The 12,793-nt window shown below is 42.3% G+C and overlaps 1 long non-coding RNA gene across 1 annotated transcript; it reads left to right on the forward strand.

Moving 5' to 3' along the window:
• The first annotated feature begins 256 nt into the window (after positions 1–256).
• On the forward strand, positions 257–5,959 carry LOC133649770 (uncharacterized). The gene is made up of 3 exons (XR_009826143.1): positions 257–380; positions 5,479–5,607; positions 5,693–5,959. It is a non-coding gene; the product is annotated as an uncharacterized LOC133649770 (long non-coding RNA).
• The last annotated feature ends 6,834 nt before the right edge of the window (positions 5,960–12,793 follow it).

Consider the following 12,793-nt stretch of genomic DNA (forward strand, 5'->3'; position numbering starts at 1 on the left):
TATTGGGTTTCAGTATGTAAAAGCGCTTTGAGTCATTAGAGAAAAGCGCTATATAAATATAATTTACTTCACATTACATCAGTGGTTAATTTGGTCTCAAAAAATAATGGCAATAATATCGTTTATCGGCAATAATTTGTAGATCAAAGCAAAATGTGTTACCGGCCCAGGCCTACGCTTCTCCACATCGCCTTTAGCTGCTGCTTCCAGCACCCTGTCAACATCATCATCAAACATCTGCCACTTTGATCTTTTGCAGGCTTGAATGTACTGGATCCTTTTCGCCTCTGACTGATTGAAAGGGAAGCTGACACCATTTGGAGGCTCTAGGCTGTGGGGGATGCATTGTGGTCTTGCTCCTTGCAATTCATCCTTGACTGGTAAATATTTTGGCCGATCTCATTCTTGCAGATCTTTTTACAAAAACGTGCTTGTCCTCGTTTGTCTGCTGCTCTTGGTCAGTACTTGAAATCTGTCTGGCAGGGATGCTGTTCTTTCCACCCTGGGGGTTTATCGTCTTCACTTGATCACTAAACTCAATGATACAAGCCAATTTGGTCAGCGTACAACAAGTGGTTGACTAACATTGCAAGATTATGTAGTACAACATGATACATAGATTTACTTATAAGCCAAATATTTTATCGGTTTGTATGTTTGCTTGCTTCTTGATTACAAAACTGTTAATTCCCCTGGTTTTCCCAAGAAATTTTCATATTTTTCCCTACTGTACCCACATGTTTTTCCTGTGTCTTATCTTTCATGAACAAAAAAAACTCTCTGGTACGATTAGTTATCCAGGATCTCTTTGTTTTCTGTCTTGATCAGACCAAACGTGGAAGATGTGGAATATGCATTACTACGAAGCTGTGGATAACTTTTTAGCAGGATATTTATGCACTGGAGCTGTTCGGGGGGATAGGTTTTAGCATACAAAATTATAGCCAAAAGAAATACCACCCATTGACCAATGAGAGGTCAGCGCCGATAAAATATCCACCCACTGACCAATCAGTTGTTTCAGAAAATGATGTCATCGTTCTTGCAAGACCTAAAGAAGTTGTAAACTAATAAAGTTGTTATCCAGCTTTGTAGTAATTGATATTCCACATATTCAATGTTTGGCCTGGTTAAGACGGACAACAAAAAAGAGATAATGGATAGCTTCAACTTAAATCGTAGTCATCGGCGGTCACTCGAAACGAGTATGACGATCCTCCTGTTAGGGGTGTATCCCTTTATGGAGGATGCCTGTGCGTGACTTTGTTTAACGTGGGGAGACTGGTGCACAGACAGTCACCACACGATCCTTGACAGAATTGGGTCAAGATCCAGTGGCATGGAGTCCAAGACGACTGGGGACCCTTTTCTGCTGCAGCCTTCTTCCGCCATCGCAGCCGTTGTGGTAGTTCTTAAATCTACCGTCTTCCGCCTGCTCCGCCGTTGAGGTCTTCACCGTATACCTGGCTAGGGGGCAGTCAGGTACTAGGCTTTTGCGAAGGGCCACCTGGGGTAACAGTAGTAAAGGGGTTAACCTCCTAGTACCCCAAGACCCCATAGAGGAGCCTCCACTGCCGGATGCACTTTAACGTCATGCCCAGGACTAAAATCGTAGTACATACATCCTCAGTCTACTTTTATTTATGTTTACCTAAAAGCGCAAGTCATCGTAAAACTACTTCTGGCTAAACTTGACGCCTGTTATATTTATCGTCATCATTTTTGATTAAATTAATATTTATAAAATAGTGCTGTCAAACGAATAATTTTTTCAAAATCGGATTAATCACACTTCTGGCTGGCAATTAATCATGATTAATCAGAGTATATCACGTGCTTGCATATTTTAAATTAACTTGAATAAAGATCTATGTATTTTGACTAAAATGCAATTGTATTATCAGAATGTCGAACAGAAACATTATTGAAAGGGTTTCACATGAATGCAAGTTATTTATTTGCTCAGAAAATTGGTAAGATGCATATTAAGTTTCACCAATGTGTATTTTGAGGCTAAATTTGGCACAGAGTACACCAGTCAGAGCTTGTTGATCCTCCTCATCTTTGCACTGGGATGTGCATTGAATGAATCACTGACTGTATAACAACCTATGCTAGCTTTCAGGCTTTCCAGGTTCCTCTAGACAGGGCTGGATCATCTTTCATTGTTTAGTGGCTATGATTCTGAGGTGTTTCTGTGCACTCCCTCGCTGCACTAGTTATTGTGCTAATAGATTATTTTTTTACCTGCATGCCGCCTGACGTCTCTGCATCTTGCAATCAACTGCCAGCTCACACTGATCACATTGGTTGATTAATCTTGATTGATACGATAATTTTTTATTATTAATCGGATGCGTTATTGTGTTAAGTTTGTCATTTTTTTTGTTTTGCTTTAAAAAAAGAACGATTAAAAAAACAGGTTCATATGGGTTTTTTTTTGTGTTCGTTTCAAATGAAAAATCAAGCCAAGGAATGATACACGGATTGAGAACATTGAGTGCATACGATTCTGCGAAAGAGAAGAAGTTGAAATGTAACAACGAGCAATCAAAATGGACAAGATGTAGCAGAGATGACAGATGTGCAAAATTCATCCAGCCTGAATGCCTTTAATAATGAAAAGATTAGCATGGCTCAGTGTGTGTTTGTGTGTGTGTGCACAACACAGAGACAAATGGGTTGGGTAAGTTAAAAAAAATGGGCAAAAACACACTTTTGTATTATCATTTATTATTACTATTTTATGTGACTATGTCACAATTTTTCTTTTTTATTTGTTTTTGCTAAAATATCATTTAAAATTAAATTCCTCCCTTTTCGGCAATATATGAATCCAGCATCTCTCCGTCCTCTCTCCATCTCCCACTAACCAATTCCCCTTACAATTTACCAGCATCCATATTTGATTGAGGTGTAACCACCTGCCTCAATAGGCCACGAGACCTCGGGTCAAGAAGCCTTCAAAATGCAACTTGTAAAATCCCATCAAGCCGCTCGCTTGGCTGCGAGTCCACGTGTGTTTCGCTCATGCCTGCTGTCAGCTTCCATTACTTAATTGGAATTGAGATGCATCTGGCTGGCATGTTTTTTTCTGCTGGAGATACCGCCACTTCCCCCACCCGCGCTGCTTTTAATGCCATCCCACTAGGAACGGCTTTCCCTATCGGCATGCGCGGTCAAACAGTCATTTACATGACTTTGAAGGAAGATAGCAGATCGCAGGCAAGTGCAGCGAGGTAACTCCGGTGGTTCACTTGAGTTAATAAGAGCGCTGTTTAATTCATGAGATCTGTCATGCTACACTGGCTTCATCTTCGCTCTTTCACTCACATCTACACAAGCTTCCTCTTCAAACTCTTTATCTGTCAGGATCAGTGACCCAGCATGTCAGGTTCAGAGATCCTGAGTGACATCCACGTATAGATATGTGGTATCGGACACCACACATTATTCACGGTCCTTGTCTTGACACAACCCTAATAATAATAACAATAATAGATTAGATTTACAGTGCATAGCGCTTTCCTAGACACTCAAAGCGCTTCACAGAGAACGGAGAACCCATCATTCATTCACTCCATGTTGAAAGAGGTAAGCTACATTTGTAGCCACAGCTGCCCTGGGGTAGACTGACGGAAGCGTGGCTGACAATTTGCGCTTACGGCTCCTCCCGACCACCACCAAACATGCATTCACATTCATATGGCCGTGACAAGAACAAGTTGCTGGCTCGGCCACACTACCATGTGGGCCAGGCCGTCCCTAAAAAGAAGTCTAATCAGGAAGTCATCAAATGGATCAATTTGCGATTGGTGAATATCGATACCAAGGGTAGTATCTGTATCGGATCAATGCTCGCGTGATGAAATTGATATTTTATCATGAATGTTTGTTTTCACAAATACAGTTAAGCCTATGCTTGGGCTGAGAACACGTATATTGTTTCACAAATTATTTCTGCTAAACGATATACCGTATTTCCTTGAATTGGCGCCGGGGCTGTAATTAATTTAAAACCTCTTCTCACTCCGGCGCTTACCAAAAGCATGCGGTAAAGGCAAGCATGCGCTAATTATTTTAAAACCTTCTCTCACTCCGGCACTTACCAAAGGCATGTGGTAAATTTAGGCCTGCGCTTATAAATTTGAGTGTGATGTAAGGATACCATCATGAAAAGCACATTTAATAAAAATAAACGTTATTATGGTCTTACCTTTACTTATAAACGAAGTCCATGTGCAGCTCCTTCTGACCAAAAGCATCGATAACTTGTTTATAGAAGTCTTCCTTATCTTTCTTCAGTTTTAAAAATCTCTCTGTCTCAATGAAGATATTCCTTTAATTATTACCTCCTGCTTCGATTGAAAGTCCAGTTTAGAAAACGTTTTTTTTTTTTAGATATGTAATCCTCCATGTTAAAAGTGCAAGCGAGAGGAAAAAATAAACGATCGCTGCTAAAGCTGTTGCTGCTTGTTGACACTTCTTCTGCAGTCGCAAGAAGGATCACTAGCGCCCTCAACCACCAGGAGGCGGGAGTCATTTAATGACTCATATTTGACACACGCAGATACGGTATATTAATAAAACATAGCTGCTTACTGTTCTTTTTAGCATATTCAATAGCTTGGACCTTAAATCCTACTGAATAGGTCTTTATCTTATTCCCTTTATGCGATTTCAGATTATTGAAATCAGCCTCCTCCATTTTGAAAATGATGACAGGTGAAGTGTCACTCGTGACGTGACGAGTTTGACCCGGCGGAAAATCTAGGCATATGCTAATTATTTTGCGAAACAAGTTTGACCCGGCGTTAATCCTGAGCCGGCGGTAATGCTAAGCATGCGCTAATTATTTTGCGAAACGAGTTTGACCCGGCAGTAATTCTAGGCAGGCGCATACTATATACCCGGCGGCAATTCAAGGAAATACGGTATGCAATACAGTATATGCATAAGGGGAAGGGTGGCCCTGTGTGTCGTGTACGCCTGGCTGCTACACACCAACAGTTGTTGTTATATTATCCTCTCTCTAAACTCTTATTAATTAACTTGTTAATGTCCTGTTAATATGTGGCTCCATCTACACTTCTTAAACTTTACTAAGCACTTACTTTTTGTGTTTTTTCAAGCTATTTTAGCGGCTGGATTAGCGATTGCAATTTGTCGGCTCTGGCGCCAGCTCTTTTGAATCTTTTCACCGGATTGATTTACCTCTGGTTAATAAATATATTAAATGTGCTTCGATGGCTGTCATATCTTCTTGTCAACCAACGATGTATTGTTTGGATGGCAAGTTTGTCACTTCATTCATTGATTTGTTGTTCATTATTCCCATCGTGTATGTGTGTGTATGTTGTTGTGTGCTGTGTCACAGTGTGATGTTGCCTCTTCTTATTTGATATCAGATAGGTTTTAGTGCGGTGCTGCTTGTTGCTTTCACTGTTACGGCTCAAACTCTTGCCGTCGCACTTTCAGCTGTGCGCTCCTCTCCTCCTCCACTCAATCTACAATCAACACACCTGACGCTGATGAAAGCTCCCCTGCTTTCTTAAGCCAGCGTGTCCTGCATTCCAGTGCCAGAGCGTAGCTACTTGTATACGTACAGTAAGACCTACACGTCTCTAGCTCTCCTCGCCTATGTACTTCCTTGCTCGTGCTCACCGTGTTTTGTCCTGTCGTCATCCTGCAGCTTTGCGTCATTCCCTGGTTTCGAGCTGTGTGTCTCGTCTCCCCGGATCCCCTTTGGATTCCCTCCTGCCTTCCCGGATCTCGACCTTTCGCCTGCCTCCGGACAACGACGCTTCGCATAAGCCCCTGATCACTGGCCTGTACCCGGACCTCCGAGCCTGCCTTGCCCTTTCTGGACTTCCGCGTCTGTCTCAACACACACCTCCAACACCTCCCGGTAACACTCAACAGATAATCACTTCACGTAGTCTCACCACACGTCTTTGGATTAGTTACACACATCATTCCTTTGTACCAATAAATACACTTCAAACTAAGCGATGTCCCTGCCTCCGTGTTGTCTCCTTCTCCACTGTACCGTTACATTCATTAGTAAAAAGACATTTCCTGCATTGAAATTGCTGCAATTATGACGCTGTCTTGTTGACGTAAAACCACATCAAAAGTAGAGTGACACGTTACATCAAGTTATCGCTAACGGCGTTTTAACAGACCTAAAAGTAAAAGCCGTTATAATATAACGCCGTTGTTACGAACACAGGTTACAAAGTAACAGACACATCATGTGTGACAGCTTGATTCAAGTTTATCAGGAAGGAAGAGACTATAGATGTCCGATAATGGCTTTTTTGCCATTCCGATATTGTTTAACTCTTAATTACCGATACCGATATATCCAGTCATGGAATTAACACATTATTATGCCTAATTTTGTTGTGATGCCCCGCTGGATGCATTAAACAATGTGTCAAGGTTTTCCAAAATAAATCAACTCAAGTTATGGAAAAAAGTGACAACATGGCACTGCCATATTTATTATTGAAGTCACAAAGTGCATTATTTTTTTAACATGCCTCAAAACAACAGATTGGAATTCGGGAAATGCTCTCCCTGAGAAAGCATGAGGAGGTTGAGGTGGGCGGGGTTGAGGTGGGGGGTAGGTGTATTGGGGGGGGTGTATTGTAGCGTCCCGGAAGAGTTAGTGCTGCAAGGGGTTGTGGGTATTTGTTCTGTTGTGTTTATGTTGTGTTACGGTGCGGAAGTTCTCCCGAAATGTGTTTGTCATTCTTATTTGGTGTGGGTTCACAGTGTGGCGCATATTTGTAACAGTGTTAAAGTTGTTTATACGGCTACCCTCAGTGTGACCTGTATGGCTGTTGACCAAGTATGCCTTGCATTCACTTGTGTGTGTGAAAAGCCGCAGATATTATGTTACTGGGCCGGCACGCAAAGGCAGTGCCTTTAAGGTTTATTGGCGCTCTGTACTTCTCCCTACGTCCGTGTACACAGCGGCGTTTTAAAAAGTCATACATTTTACTTTTTGAAACCGATACCGATTATTTTGAAACCGATACAGATCATTTCCAATACTACATTTTAAAGCATTTATCGGCCGATAATATCGGCAGTCCGATATAATCAGACATCTGTAGAAGAGACTTGAAAAAAACCCAGAGTCTGTTCAAGAAAACCTGCCAGCGAGTGGGCTAGGTTAACAGAATTAGTTCCATCCATCCATTTTCTACCGCTTGTCCCTCTCTGGGTCGCGTTACCATGGTAATTGACTCGAAATTTGACATACCGCTCTTTCTGAAACCCCTGTATTTCCATTTTCTCAGAGTTTATATTCTCAGAGTTTTCATCTACCTTGCTGGCTGGAATATCCCCCTGATCTATAAAGTTAAAAGGCGCTGGTGTCATTGCAAGAAATGCAGTAATTCTAGTCTTTGGCTCTATTTTTTTATTCCTACAACTGTCCCTCCAGAATAAAAACAATTTTTACGGCACGTTAGCAAGTTGTATGGCTATAAATAACTCCTAAGGTATCACATTTTAACTGGAGTACGTTAGGGTTACGGTTAAGAGTTAAAGTTATGAATGAGGTTTGGGAATGGATTTGAAGTTAGGGTAAGGGTTAGAAGTAGAGGTTAATGTTAGAAGTCAGGGCATTGATTATGTTTTACAGTCCATTTTCAAGCCAATTTCTGACCGTCTCTTCACCATACGCCGTTTTGTGGACGGTCTTAATTACGTGGCTCCATTTCGCCAGCATGTTTTCCCCGTCCTCCATGTTGTTAGCCCTTCCACATGAAGTCTCCTGACAGATATGAGCTAGAGTTATACACTATTTTGTGTCAGAAATGGCAACAGCAGAGGATGCATGTGCATGTGCGACCCAGTCTGCCCCATAACAAGAGGATGGAGAAAAAGATTAAGCTAATTGACTACAGAGTTGGACTACAATGGCCGACCCCGGCAAACTACTTCAGATAAATTCCAAACGGCTTATTTGGAGGAAGTATGAAGGTAGGCCAGAATGTTTTATTAATATCTCCACAATTCATCAATGGTTTGATTTCAAATTTTTAGGACTCATGCAGATCCCAAATACAGAAAAACAGGTACCACTAGGTAAGAAAAGTTGGTTTTGCACAATAGATTATCTTTAATTGGGGATGGCGTGGCACGGTTGGGAGAGTGGCCGTGCTAGCAACCTGAGGGTTCCTGGTTCGATCCCCAGCTTCTACCAACCTAGTCACGTCCGTTGTGTCCTTGAGCAAGACGCTTCACCCTTGCACCTGATGGGTCGTGGTTAGCTGCCTTGCATGGCAGCTCCCACCATCAGTGTGTGAATGTGTGTGTGAATGGGTGTGTGAAAGGGTGAATGTGGAAATAGTGTCAAAGCGCTTTGAGTACCTTGAAGGTAGAAAAGCGCTATACAAGTATAATCCCATTTACCATTTAATTAAACAATATGAATCGTTCTTTCTGTATCAATGTTGGTATCTGCAAAACCAGTTCTGTATCTACTTGGAATTGGATTGATATCCAATTGCAGTATCACCCGCACCTAGTGTAGCATGAATATCCACAAAACTCTGTAACAAATGGCTGATTAAAGATTTTTTTTCATGACCAAAAAATTGGAGCACATGATACAAAAGAATACATTGTTCTGTGTGAGTTCATTTGCTCTCATTTCTACTTAATACAGATCATTGGGGAGACCAGTAATGGACACTTTCAATGAAACAATAGTTGAGCTGGATTAACTTTTCAAGTCAAGTAAAGGTTCTTTCTGCTAAGTAGGACATCACTGATGACTTCCCTGCACTCAACTTGCTTTCACTTCTCACAGCGTGAATACGAGTGAGAAGGGTTTTGGCAGAAATTTTGGTCGAAAACCGAATCACACAAAAAAATGTGACGTACAAAAACCACATGTACAAGTATATTTCATCCAATTGCTTTCGTCAGTAATTGTGAAATTTGGTTTGACATATTTTTTATATGTTTTTTTTTAGCTGCACAATGAACAAACATAATTAGCCTAGAGATTTACAAAACCTTGAATACAGAACAGTCCTTGGAATGATATGTCACTGGAATTGAAAGATAACCACGATCTTGACTCGTTTAATTTTATTTAGAAAAAATATCGGTGGACTAAAAGACCGTGCCATTTATCCCACTTAATTTTAAAATTCCACCTATAGTATGTGTTTGGGGGTGGGCCAAGTCGACAGAGGAGGCGATAACCAGGACAGAAAAGCAAGCCCAAATATGCAACCACATGCGGTTACTTATTCGGGCCGTCCCTTCCAAGGTTTCATGTTGTTCCAATTGGGTTTAGTTTATTCTTGCCCTGATGTTGTTGTGGCTTGTGCAACCCTTTGAGACATTTGAGATTAAGGGCTATATAATTAAACTTTGATTGATTGATTGATTGATTATAAGCGGACTTGGCAACACTGACGACAACTAGGACACATTTTTTTGGGAAAAAAATTTGGACGGAAAATGATCATACAACAAGAGGGGTGTAGAAGCTGAAAATGTATGACTATTTTACGACAGCAGCAGTGAACGAATCTGCAGAGACAAATAAAAAACTGCAATAAAACATGTAAAAAATAATTTTGGTTCATTTGGAATAGGCACTCCTTTTCTAAACTTCCGACGTGATTTCAATATATTTTAAAGTGTGCCTGCTTTCAACTAACCTGACTCTCGCCAGATCCTTGTCGTTCGCTGAGCTCCACACAAGAATCTGGGAGTTCTCAATAGGAGATGTATTTCAGAAGGAGGGGCCTTGTAAAAAAATCATTGTATGTGACTGGATAAACCACTTGTCCATTATCTTGAATGACGTGCTACTTCAACCACTCACATCCAAATCAACCCGTGACGCTGATAAGAGCGACGCTGGGAAATCCAAACCCGGTCGGAAGAAGAGCCCAGACATCCTTGCCACCAATAAATGCCTTCAAAACTGTTCTATGTTCACCTTTTAAATAATTATTATTCGATCAATGTCGCAAAACAGTTGCAATAGCAGAATCAATGTCAGCACACGACTCCTCGCTCCGTGCCGCCATTGTTGTTTGAATCAAACAGTCCCTTCGACGCTACATCACATCTATGAAATCCCGCCCGGCGACCCTGATTGGTTCATTATTTTTTGCTATCTGGAAGGAGTTTGCAATGCCTTCGAGCCCAGAATGTTACGGCGTGCTCCGTGCTTCCCTCTTCTGCGGGAGCGCTCAGGGGCTCCGCTGTGAGCACCAGACACGGCCCTGCGCTCGCCACGCAGACCGCGCCCACACTCCGCCGCAGCCGGAGGCAATCAACGACCCACGCACCTGGCTTTGATGAGGGACGACAGCATAAAGAGCCTCGCCGCTGACTTCTCTTCGTCGGAACGTAGCTCTGCTCGCAGTAATCTTCGTGTCTCTGACTTCCCTCTTGATCTCGCTCATTTGCTTGTTTCCTTGTGCCCTTTTCCCTGATCCCATTTTTGTCTCTCGTTCTGCCCACAGTGCCCGTGTCTCAGCTTTTGCTGTGTACCTCCGCTGCAGCTTTTCTCTCCTGGACTTTGTTTGCTCTCCCCGATCCTTGACCCCGTTTTGGACTTCCGGACTCCTCTCTCTTGCCTTCGACCCCCGCTCGGACCTCGGACCCCCCTTGGCTTCTTCCCCCTTGGACTTGGACGCTGAACATTCAACACGCACCTCAAAAAACCTCACGGTATTTTCATACGGTTAATTTTCACACATAGCCTTCCATACAAACACATAGTAGCATACACACCCCATGCACTCATCAAGCACTCAATAAACCTGTTGAGCTTGATCTACTGTTGTCGTGCCGTCTCCTTCCCCAGTCCGACATAACACAGACCCTTGCGTTGAGCTCAGCGAACTACAAGGGTCTGGCGAGAGTCAGGTTAGCTTTCAACACCCAAGAGGCAGTGATATCACTGTATGTGGCTTTTTTTCAGGGTGCAGTGAAACTGTCTATTTTATGTCCTGGAGTGATTGGTATTCATTTTATTTCGTGGGTTAAGCTTCTCTATTCATCTCCGGTGGCGTCGGTCAGGACAAATAATATTCAATCCCAATACTTTCACCTCTTTCTTTCTATGTGGCAGGGCTGAGAAGACAGCCCATTGCTTTTTGCTCTTGCCGTGGAGCTTCAGTCAATAGTGCTTCGCACCAATCCGCTTATTACAGGTATATGTAGGCACAATGGTGCAGGTGAAAGTCAGATGACCTTCTCTTATATGTCTCAGACCCCTCCGTATCAGTCCTGGCTGCCCTGAGTACTCGTCAAGCTGTTGGTCATTTGTCTGGTTAAAAATGTAAATTAGGTAAAACAGAAATGTTCCTATAAACTCTGCTGCTAAGAAATATACTCTGCACAATTGCAAAAGTTTCACATACTTGGGTATGAACACATAATGCAGGACTATGACAAAGAGGAAGGGGGCTAGTGTATCTCCCTGCATTACCCCAGCCAGATTATAAAACTCCTCTCTGCCGCCATCTGGGGTCACCACTTTGGCCCGTGTACCTGCATACATGGTCTCTATTGCCCGGAGCAAGTTGGGAGGGACACCATAGGCCTTCAGGATCCTCATTATGGTGCCTAGACGTATTGAGTCAAACCCTTTTTAAAGTCAATAAAGCACAATACAGGCGTCAGGTTGTTATTTTTCATCTCCTTGATTAATCTCCTGAGGGCCAGCATCTGGGTTAGTGCGGTCCTCTCCTCTCGAAAGCCGTTTTGTTTTTCCCTCAGATGAGGGTTGATGGTATGCCGAATCCGGTCAAGTATCATGCGTTGTAGACCTTCGCAGTAATACAAGTCAGATTGATGCCACTGTAATTTTCTGGTTTCGAGGGGTCTCCAGATTTGGGCACCGGGATGATGTTAGAGGGAGACCACATGTTCGGTATCAGAATCAACAGCATAAAACACTGATCGGAACATTCTTAATATGTATGTATGTATGTATATATTTCTCTTTATTTATATATTATTATTTATTTAATTATTTTTTTATTTAACTTAATGGCCTACTGAAACCCACTACTACCGACCACGTAGTCTGATAGTTTATATATCAATGATGAAATCTTAACATTGCAACACATGCCAATACGGCCGGGTTAACTTATAAAGTGCAATTTTAAATTTCTCGCTAAACTTCCGGTTGAAAACGTCTATGTATGATGATGTATGCGCGTGACGTCACTAGTTAAACGGAAGTATTCGGACACCATTGAATCCAATACAAAAAAGCTCTGTTTTCATCTCAAAATTCCACAGTATTCTGGACATCTGTGTTGGTGAATCTTTTGCAATTTGTTTAATGAACAATGAAGACTGCAAAGAAGAAAGATGTAGGTGGGATCGGTGTATAAGCGGCTGGCTGCAGCAACACAACCAGGAGGACTTTGACTTGGATAGCAGACGCGCTAGCCGACGCTAGCCGCCGACCGCACGGATGATCGGGTGAAGTCCTTCGTCCTTCCGTCGATCACTGGAACGCAGGTGAGCAGGGGTGTTGATGAGCAGATGAGGGCTGGCTGGCGTAGGTGGAGCGCTAATGTTTTTATCATAGCTCTGTGAGGTCCCGTTGCTAAGTTAGCTTCAATGGCGTTGTTAGAAACAGCATTGTTAGGCTTCGCCAAGCTGGAAAGCATTAACCGTGTATTTACAGGTCCATGGTTTAATAGTATTCTTGATTTTCTGTCTTTCCTTCCAGTCAGAGGTTTATTTATTTTGTTTATATCTGCATTTGAGCCCGATGCTATCA

This window comes from Entelurus aequoreus, linkage group LG05, assembly GCF_033978785.1.
Source record: "Entelurus aequoreus isolate RoL-2023_Sb linkage group LG05, RoL_Eaeq_v1.1, whole genome shotgun sequence".
Taxonomy (NCBI): Eukaryota; Metazoa; Chordata; class Actinopteri; order Syngnathiformes; family Syngnathidae; genus Entelurus; species Entelurus aequoreus.